We start from the raw sequence: 10,093 nt of genomic DNA, 5'->3' as shown, positions 1-10,093 counted from the left end.
ACCCAGCCTATAACCCCAAACAGCAAGCAATGCAGGTGTAGAAGCACGGTGGCTAGGAAAAACTCCCTAGAAAGGCCAGAACCTAGGAAGAAACCTAGAGAGGAACCAGGCTATGTGGGGTGGCCAGTCCTCTTCTGGCTGTGCCGGGTAGAGATTATAAACCTAGAGAGGAACCAGGCTATGTGGGGTGGCCAGTCCTCTTCTGGCTGTGCCGGGTGGAGAGGAACCAGGCTATGAGGGGTGGCCAGTCCTCTTCTGGCTGTGCCTGGTGGAGAGGAACCAGGCTATGAGGGGTGGCCAGTCCTCTTCTGGCTGTGCCTGGTGGAGATCATAACATAACATGTCCAAGATGTTCAAATGTTCATAGGTGACCAGCAGGGTCAAATATTTAATAATCACAGTGGTTGTCGAGAATGCAACAGGTCAGCACCTCACGAGTAATTGTCAGTTGGCTTTTCATAGCTTTTCAAGTTCATCACATTACACGTTTGGTAGCTCCGGGAAAGAATGTATTCTAGGCCAGGTATGAAAATATGGGTCCAGGCCATTCCCCATACCCAGCTCTGTCTCTAACTCTGTCTAACCTGTTTAATCAGCCCCTCCCCTCCCATGGTTCTCTTTCCCTATAAGACCAGCAGCGACCGCTTCCTGTTCTCTCCGACTCTCCTCCGTCTCTCCGTCTGTCTGTCTGTGGATCTCTGAGTGACAGCCATCATGTTCGTTGCTCCACCTGGCTATCAGCCCGTCTACAACCCTGTGAGTAGCACGTCTCCTTGTCTAGTGTATACAGATATCATAGATATTGTCTGGATCTACCGTTCTTCATTCACTTTTACACTTTTACTCTATGTACCGTCTTGGGATATAAACTCCCTTAAAGTGGGAAGTAACGGTTCTGGTACCGGTTCCAACCAACATTTTAGCTTATATATCAATCTGTGGACCCCGTACATCGAAATGGATTGCATTCAGAGATAGCCCTAGTTCTCATGGACTTTGGAGTATGGGGGCATTCAAGACAACTGGGAACTTAAGAGATAAACAAGGTCAAATCATGACGTCAAAGATCTTCAGGTCGGAATGTCAGAGCTCTAGAAAGATGCTTGAGTTTTCCGATTTGGAATTCCGAGTTGGATGAACGTTCCAAAATATTTGTCACAGTCAGAGTTTTTTGTCTTTTTTTCTCCATAGTTTGCAGTTGTCTTGTACGCATCATATATAGCGCTTTCGCCTATGTGACTATGGCTGTGAAATCTGACTCTACCTAAAGCTGCGATGTCCCACCTAACATTTAATTTGCTCTCCATCAGCTCCTTGCTGAACGCTACGTCATCGACGACCCTGTGATTAGGGAGGAAGAGGCGAAACGAGAGCGTTTTACTCCGTCCAAAATCTATCCACGTTAAGCGGATCATTATCAAATTATTAAACAAATTAGGAGTATTATTTTTTTTTGTGAGAGAGTGTCGTATTTAGTCAAAGATAAAATAAAATAAAAATGAATTGCGATTTTGATATGTGAGGCTTAGTTAATCTAATAGACGTTTGGTAATGTTTAGGTTGTTCGTACTGATATAAGTGTGATGCAAGTGACATCCTGGCAACTTTGAAAAAAAAAAAAACACTTTATATCAGAGCTGTCCCCGTTGTAATTCGAGACAGTCTATGCATATTCATGAGGTTGATTAATTTGAAAAAAAAAATATATATATATTAGAATTGTCACTGTTAAAATTCGAGACAGTCTATGCATATTCATGAGGTTGATTAATTTGATTTTTTTTTTTTTAGAATTGTCACTGTTGAAATTCGAGGCAGTCTATGCATATTCATGAGGTTGATTAATTTGAAAAAATATATATATATTAGAATTGTCACTGTTGTAATCCGAGACAGTCTATGCATATTCATGAGGTTGATTAATTTGAAAAAAAAAAATATTAGAATTGTCACTGTTGAAATTCGAGGCAGTCTATGCATATTCATGAGGTTGATTAATTTGAAAAAATATATATATATTAGAATTGTCACTGTTGTAATTCGAGACAGTCTATGCATATTCATGAGGTTGATTAATTTGGAAAAAATATATATATTAGAATTGTCACTGTTGAAATTCGAGAAGTCGATGCATGGTCATTCGGCATAGAATCTCACTCTTCATTGAATATAGGCCATTGACATCAACATCGCTCATCAAATATATATTTAAATAAAAATAAAAAAATGTTTTAAAAGAGCGAGATGTATCCACCAATCCAAAGAGAGGAAACAGGCGGGAAGCTTGACAACCCGCCGTTGCGCTCCGTGGACAACGAATCCCATTGTTATGGCAGAAACCTAAGCAGCTCATCATGATATCCAGTATCTCTGCACCCATCGGTGCCCCAGAGCGAGACATCTCAGTTGCAAATTGATTCTGGTCATTGCGGGGCGAGCGGGGAGGGGACAATAAGTAGACCAGTGCCAGCTGTTCCCTCTCTGGCATGAGCATGCCAGATATTATGGCGGAACCATGAGTTTATGCGGAAAAGCATGATAAATCGACTATCTTCATTTAAAATCCACCATCTTTAATCCTAGTGCCGCAGGAGAGAGTTGTTTCGTTGCTCTAGCATATTCAGCGATCGATTTATAGTTTATAAAAGGAAATGTAAAATATTTCATAGATAAAAATAAATAAAAAATTAACACTTTCTGTTTGCCATAGATGGATATCTATATGAGATGAGAGGCCAGTTCCTAATGAGTTCAGGACGCCAAGCTCGAGCCCTGTACGGTGTTAATACGAAGGGTGGGGGCTAGCCCAATAATGTACATAACAATGTTGGTTATGCATCTTGTCGATATTCATCCAAGGACATCTTGCCTTGCATTACACTCCTCGCCGTAGAATCATTTTCTCCTGAAATAATGTGAGAGAAAAGCATTCCTGTAAACGCCACCTGCTACAAGCAGAAATAAGTTATGGATAAACTAGAAATGTGACACATCTGTTTTGATAGGAAGTAGGCGTAATCCTCAATGTGTGAATGATCTGGTCATGTTTTTGGCATTGGAACATCTTTGAAGGCATGAACCGGCAGAACAGGTTATGTAGTGTTATCATCATAATAGCAAGGAAAACCGCAGTAACTGTGTTCAAAAACATGTTGGAACCAATCCAGAGTGCAGAAATCATACTTGTAATTGAGCTTGTTGTAATTGAGCTTGTAGTACTTGTAATTGAGCTTGTAGTAATTGAGCTTGTAGTACTTGTAATTGAGCTTGTAGTACTTGTAATTGAGCTTGTAGTAATTGAGCTTGTAGTACTTGTAATTGAGTTTGTAGTATTTGTAATTGAGCTTGTAGTATTTGTAATTGAGCTTGTAGTAATTGAGCTTGTAATACTTGTAATTGAGCTTGTAGTACTTGTAATTGAGCTTGTAGTAATTGAGCTTGTAGTAATTGAGCTTGACTACAATTATAGTTGTTAAACGGTTATTATTTCCCAGACTGCCTTGCATCTATAATTGTGTATAGTTGTTAAACGGTTATTATTTCCCAGACTGCCTTGCATCTATAATTGTGTAAAGTTGTTAAACGGTTATTATTTCCCATACTGCCTTGCATCTATAATTGTGTATAGTTGTTAAATGGTTATTATTTCCCAGACTGCCTTGCATCTATAATTGTGTAAAGTTGTTAAATGGTTATTATTTCCCAGACTGCCTTGCATCTATAATTGTGTATAGTTGTTAAATGGTTATTATTTCCCAGACTGCCTTGCATCTATAATTGTGTATAGTTGTTAAATGGTTATTATTTCCCATACTGCCTTGCATCTATAATTGTGTATAGTTGTTAAATGGTTATTATTTCCCAGACTGCCTTGCATCTATAATTGTGTAAAGTTGTTAAATGGTTCTTATTTCCCAGACTGCCTTGCATCTATAATTGTGTAAAGTTGTTAAACGGTTATTATTTCCCAGACTGCCTTGCATCTCTACTTGTGTATAGTTGTTAAACGGTTCTTACTGTGTGTTGTGTGCAGAGTATCCCCTATGTGGGGCCCATCTACGGCGGGCTGAGATCAGGGATGTCTGTTTACATCCAGGGAGTCATCCCTCACGAGATCACCAGGTGAGAAACACACAACCTCTGAGGATTGGAGGCATGCTACACGTGATCAGTTTGTAACGTTTGGGCGACAACAAGGGAATTTGTTTACACATTCTTAGACTGTGCTTATGTTCCTTATTGTTTTATGTAAATTAGCGTTCGATTACAAAATAAATTACCTAGAATTGCATCAATGGTCGATGTGTTTATCACGTTTTAGGGGGAAGACCCAGATGCAGATGGTGTCAAAGTAGAAAAGTTTATTACTAGAACAGGGGGGCAGGCAAAACGACAAGAGGTCAATAATCCAGATCAGAGTCAATAGGTACAGAACGGCAGGCAGTCCCAGGGTCAGGGAAGGCAGAATGGTCAAACCCGTGAAAACTAGAACAAAGGAACTATAGAAAAAGACATTGAGCAAGGGGGGGGGAAACGCTCTTCGGCTCGACGGACAAAACTAACTGGCAACAGACAAACAGAGAACACAGGTATAAATACACTGGGGATAATGGGGAAGATGGGCAACACCTGGAGGGGGGTGGAGGGGGAGACAAGCACAAAGACAGGTGAAACAGATCAGGGTGTGACAGTGTTGAGTTCAGTACAGAATATTCAGCTGTATATTTCACAGCAGTTATGTTAGAACAGTTATTCTTTGCTCAAAGAGCACAATGTGACCTGAACGATAAGGTCCCGTGGGCTTGGTGTGGTATATACTGGGGTTGTTCCCGAGAGAAGAGTACCTTGTGCGTCCCCTATGATATGTTCAGTAGAAATTGTGCACCAATATTGAAGCCTGTTATACTACATGAAGTGCTCTCTAATAATAATTTAGTCAACACAGAAAATGTCAGACCACAGTCAGTCATATCAGCTATGTTAGAAAAGTTATTACCTGGCCAGTAAGAGCCTCAGTTTATATCTGACCATGTAACGGTAACCAGGAAAATACTTTATAAACACAGCATTGTTGAATACTAGTTTCTGATTGGCTAGAAGAGCATTCTAGAATGGGCATTAATTAAAGCAATAATGAGAGCACATGTGTTATGACATTTTTATACAACGGGTGGGTCTAATCCTGAATGCTGATTGGTTAAAACCGCATTCAGGCCGTTGTCTATTCGACAAGTTACCACAGGCTGAATCTATGATGTTGAAATTAATATTTCCTCTGTTCCATCTGACTGCACAATCCACTGTCTCATCAGCCCAGCCAGGCAATTTATACACCTGATCTCCACTATAAAAAGCATCTAGACATTATCTCAAATTTCCTTTAGACTAACATTTAGTTTTCAACAGCGGAGATTTGAAAAGATCTTGATGTCTGTCTCTCTGACATTTCCCCCCCAAAAATGTATATTGAAATTTGATCTCCAGCTATCCTATAGTAATGAACGTGTCAGAAGTCTGGATGAGACAGACTGGCCGGGAGCTTTTCTCAGTCTGTCGAAATCATGAATCAGCATAATTTCTTATGGATATATATACACTACCTGTCAAAGGTCTTAGAACACCTAATCATTCAAGGGTTTTTCTTAATGTTTTACTATTTTCTACAATGTAGAATAATAGTGAAGACATCAAAACTATAAAATAACACAGATGGAATCATGTAGTAACCAGAAAATTGTTAAACAAATGAAAACATTTTATTTTTGAAATTCTTCAAAGTAGCCACCCTTTGCCTTGATGACAGCCGCACACTCTTGACATTCTCTCAACCAGCTTCATGAGGTAGTCACCTGGAATGCATTTCAATTAACATGTATAAGCCGTTTATCCCTGACATTACTAGGGCTCTGGAGTTCTGTCTGGTCAGCTCAAATGGTGAGAAAAACTCCAGACTCCTACCGATGTTATTTGTTGTCCGCTCTGTTCATTCTATGTCCTCTCTAACACCCTCTAGGTTCAACATGAACTTGCAGTGTGGAGAATCTGAGGGCAGTGATATCGGCTTTCACTTCAGCCCTCGCTCGACAACTGGGACAAGGTGGTGTTCAACAGCTGCCAGGAAGGGGAATGGGGTTCCGAGGAGGAGATCCACAACATGCCTTTTAGCAAGGGAGACGCCTTCGAGATGGTTATCATCATTAACCAGGAGGGTTACCAGGTCAGATATAGAGATACTGTATATACTGTATAGATAGAGATACTGTGTAGATATAGTGATAGAAACTGTATAGATTTAATTTTTAATTTATTTAACCAGGCAAGTCAGTTAAGAACAAATTCTTATTTTCAATGACGGCCTAGGAACAGAGGGTTAACTGCCTGTTCAGGGGCAGAACGACAGATTATGTACCTTGTCAGCTCGGGGATTTGAACTTGCAACCTTCCAGTTACTAGTCCAATGCTCTAACCACTAGGCTACACAGACTAGATATAGATATAGATAGTGTGTAGATATAGTTATAGATAGTGTGTAGATATAGTAATAGATACTGTATAGATATAGTGATAGATACTATGTAGATATAGATACTGTGTAGATATAGTAATAGATACTGTATAGATATAGTGATAGATAGTGTTTAGATATAGATTGTGTATAGATATAGATACTTTGTTGATAAAGTAACATATACTGTATAGATATAGTGATATATACTATGTAGATATAGTGATATATACTGTGTAGATATAGATATAGAAACTGTATAGATATAGTGATATATACTGTGTAGATATAGTGATAGATACTGTATAGATATAGTAATAGATACTGTATAGATATAGTGATATATACTGTGTAGATATAGTGATATATACTGTATAGATATAGTAATAGATACTGTATAGATATAGTGATATATACTGTGTAGATATAGTGATAGGTACTGTGTATGGGTTAGGGTCAGACTATAGTTGTGTATGGGTTAGGGTCAGACCATAGTTGGGTATTGGTTAGGGTCAGACTATAGTTGTGTCTGGATTAGGGTTAGACTATAGATGTGTCTGGATTAGGGTTAGACTATAGTTGTGTATGGGTTAGGGTCAGACCATAGTTGTGTATTGGTTAGGGTCAGGCTATAGTTGTGTATGGGTTAGGGTCAGACTATAGTTGTGTCTGGATTAGGGTTAGACTATAGTTGTGTATGGGTTAGGGTCAGACTATAGTTGTGTATGGGTTAGGGTCAGACTATAGTTGTGTCTGGATTAGGGTTAGACTATAGTTGTGTATGGGTTAGGGTCAGACTATAGTTGTGTATGGGTTAGGGTCAGACTATAGTTGTGTATGGGTTAGGTCAGACTATAGTTGTGTATGGATTAGGTCAGACTATAGTTGTGTATGGGTTAGGGTCAGACTATAGTTGTGTATGGGTTAGGGTCAGACTATAGTTGTGTATGGGTTAGGGTCAGACTATAGTTGTGTATGGGTTAGGTCAGACTATAGTTGTGTATGGGTTAGGGTCAGACTATAGTTGTGTATGGGTTAGGGTCAGACTATAGTTGTGTATGGATTAGGTCAGACTATAGTTGTGTATGGGTTAGGGTCAGACTATAGTTGTGTATGGGTTAGGGTCAGACTATAGTTGTGTATGGGTTAGGTCAGACTATAGTTGTGTATGGGTTAGGTCAGATTATAGTTGTGTATGGGTTAGGGTTATCCCATAGTTCATGTGTTTTTTTTTTTTTGTCGTAGGTGACAGTGAACGGACAAGACCTTCATAATGCTCAACTACCGTATTCCAGTCGAGAGAGTCAACGCCTGCAGATCGACGGCGACGTCCATCCAGACCGTCAACGTCATCGGGGTAAGACTGGAGCAGGGGGGTAGGTGGGTAGGGGGCAGGGAGTAGGGGCTGGAGCAGGGGGAGGGAGTAGGGGAAGGGAGTAGGGCTGGAGCAGGGGGAGGGAGTAGGGGCTGGGGTAGGGGAAGGAGTAGGGGCTGGATCAGGGGAGGGAATAGGGGCTGGGGCAGGGGGAGGGAGTAGGGACTGGGGCAGGGAAGGGAGTAGGGGCTGGGGCTGGGGAAGGGAGTAGGGAGTAGGGACTGGGGTAGGGAAAGGAGTAGGGGCTGGTGCAGGGGAAGGAGTAGGGACTGGGGACTGGGGGTAGGGAAAGGGAGTAGGGGCTGGGGTAGCTGAAGGAGTAGGGACTGGGGCAGGGAAGGAGTAGGACTGGGGCAGGGAAGGGAGTAGGGGCTGGGGTAGGGGGAGGGAGTGGGACTGGGGAAGGAGTAGGGGCTGGGGTAGGGGAAGGGAGTGGGACTGGGGCAGGGAGTAGGGGCTGGGGCAGGGGAAGGGAGTAGGGAGTAGGGACTGGGGTAGGGAAAGGGAGTAGGGACTGGGGCAGGGGAAGGGAGTAGGGACTGGGGCAGGGGAAGGGAGTAGGGGCTGGGGCAGGGGAAGGGAGTAGGGAGTTGGGACTGGGGTAGGGAAAGGAGTAGGGGCTGGGGTAGGGGAAGGGAGTAGGACTGGGGCAGGGGAAGGGAGTAGGGACTGGAGAAGGGGAGGGAGTAGTGGCTGGAGAAGGGGGAGGGAGTAGGGGCTGGATCAGGGGGAGGGATAGGGGCTGGGGCAGGGGGAGGGAATAGGGGCTGGGGCAGGGGAGGGAGTAGGGACTGGGGCAGGGGAAGGGAGTAGGGGCTGGGGCAGGGGAAGGAGTAGGGAGTAGGGACTGGGGTAGGGAAAGGAGTAGGGACTGGGGCAGGGGAAGGGAGTAGGGACTGGGGCAGGGAAGGGAGTAGGGGGCTGGATCAGGGGGAGGGAATAGGGGCTGGGGCAGGGGAGGGAGTAGGGACTGGGGCAGGGGAAGGGAGTAGGGGCTGGGGCAGGGGAAGGAGTAGGGACTGGGGCAGGGGAAGGGAGTAGGGGCTGGGGCAGGGGAAGGGAGTAGGGAGTAGGGACTGGGGTAGGGAAAGGAGTAGGGACTGGGGCAGGGGAAGGGAGTAGGGAGTAGGGACTGGGGTAGGGAAAGGGAGTAGGGACTGGGGTAGGGAAGGGAGTAGGGGCTGGATCAGGGGGAGGGAATAGGGGCTGGGGCAGGGGGAGGGAGTAGGGACTGGGGCAGGGGAAGGGAGTAGGGGCTGGGCCAGGGGAAGGGAGTAGGGAGTAGGGACTGGGGTAGGGAAAGGAGTAGGGACTGGGGCAGGGGAAGGGAGTAGGGACTGGGGGCAGGGGAAGGGAGTAGGGGCTGGGGCAGGGGAAGGAGTAGGGAGTAGGGACTGGGGTAGGGAAAGGAGTAGGGGCTGGGGTAGGGGAAGGGAGTAGGACTGGGGCAGGGAAGGGAGTAGGGACTGGGGCAGGGGAAGGGAGTAGGACTGGGGCAGGGGAAGGGAGTAGGGGCTGGGGTAGGGGGAGGGAGTGGGACTGGGGCAGGTGAAGGGAGTAGGGGCTGGGGTAGGGGAAGGGAGTGGGACTGGGGCAGGGAAGGGAGTGGGACTGGGGCAGGGAAGGGAGTAGGGCTGGGGCAGGGGAAGGAGTAGGGAGTAGGGACTGGGGTAGGGAAAGGAGTAGGGGCTGGGGTAGGGGGAAGGGAGTAGGGACTGGGGGTAGGGGAAGGGAGTAGGGGCTGGGGTAGGGGAAGGGGAGTAGGGGCTGGGGTAGGGGAAGGGGAAGGAGTAGGGGAAGGAGTAGGGGCTGGGGTAGGGAAGGAGTAGGACTGGGGCAGGGGGAGGGAGTAGGGAGTAGGGACTGGGGTAGGGGAAGGGAGTAGGGGCTGGGGTAGGGGAAGGGAGTAGGGGCTGGGGTAGGGGAAGGGGAAGGGAGTAGGGGAAGGGAGGGGCTGGGGTAGGGGGAAGGAGGGGCTGGGGTAGGGGAAGGGAGTAGGGACTGGGGTAGGGGAAGGGAGTAGGGGCTGGGGTAGGGGAAGGGAGTGGGACTGGGGTAGGGGAAGGGAGTGGGACTGGGGTAGGGGAAGGGAGTAGGGACTGGGGTAGGGGAAGGGAGTAGGGACTGGGGTAGGGGAAGGGAGTAGGGACTGGGGTAGGGGAAGGAGAGTAGGGGGACTGGGGTAGGGGAAGGGAGTAGGGGCTGGGGACTAG

General features: G+C 45.5%; 1 pseudogene; it reads left to right on the top strand.

Annotated features, from left to right (window-relative positions):
• The first annotated feature begins 642 nt into the window (after positions 1-642).
• LOC135533580 (galectin-4-like) overlaps positions 643-10,093 on the top strand; it is a 29,262-nt pseudogene continuing 19,811 nt past the window's right edge.

Source organism: Oncorhynchus masou, unplaced genomic scaffold (assembly GCF_036934945.1).
Source record: "Oncorhynchus masou masou isolate Uvic2021 unplaced genomic scaffold, UVic_Omas_1.1 unplaced_scaffold_2471, whole genome shotgun sequence".
Lineage (NCBI taxonomy): Eukaryota > Metazoa > Chordata > Actinopteri > Salmoniformes > Salmonidae > Oncorhynchus > Oncorhynchus masou.
Note: the sequence above shows the minus strand (reverse complement) of the source record. Positions and strands in the feature narration are given on the sequence as shown.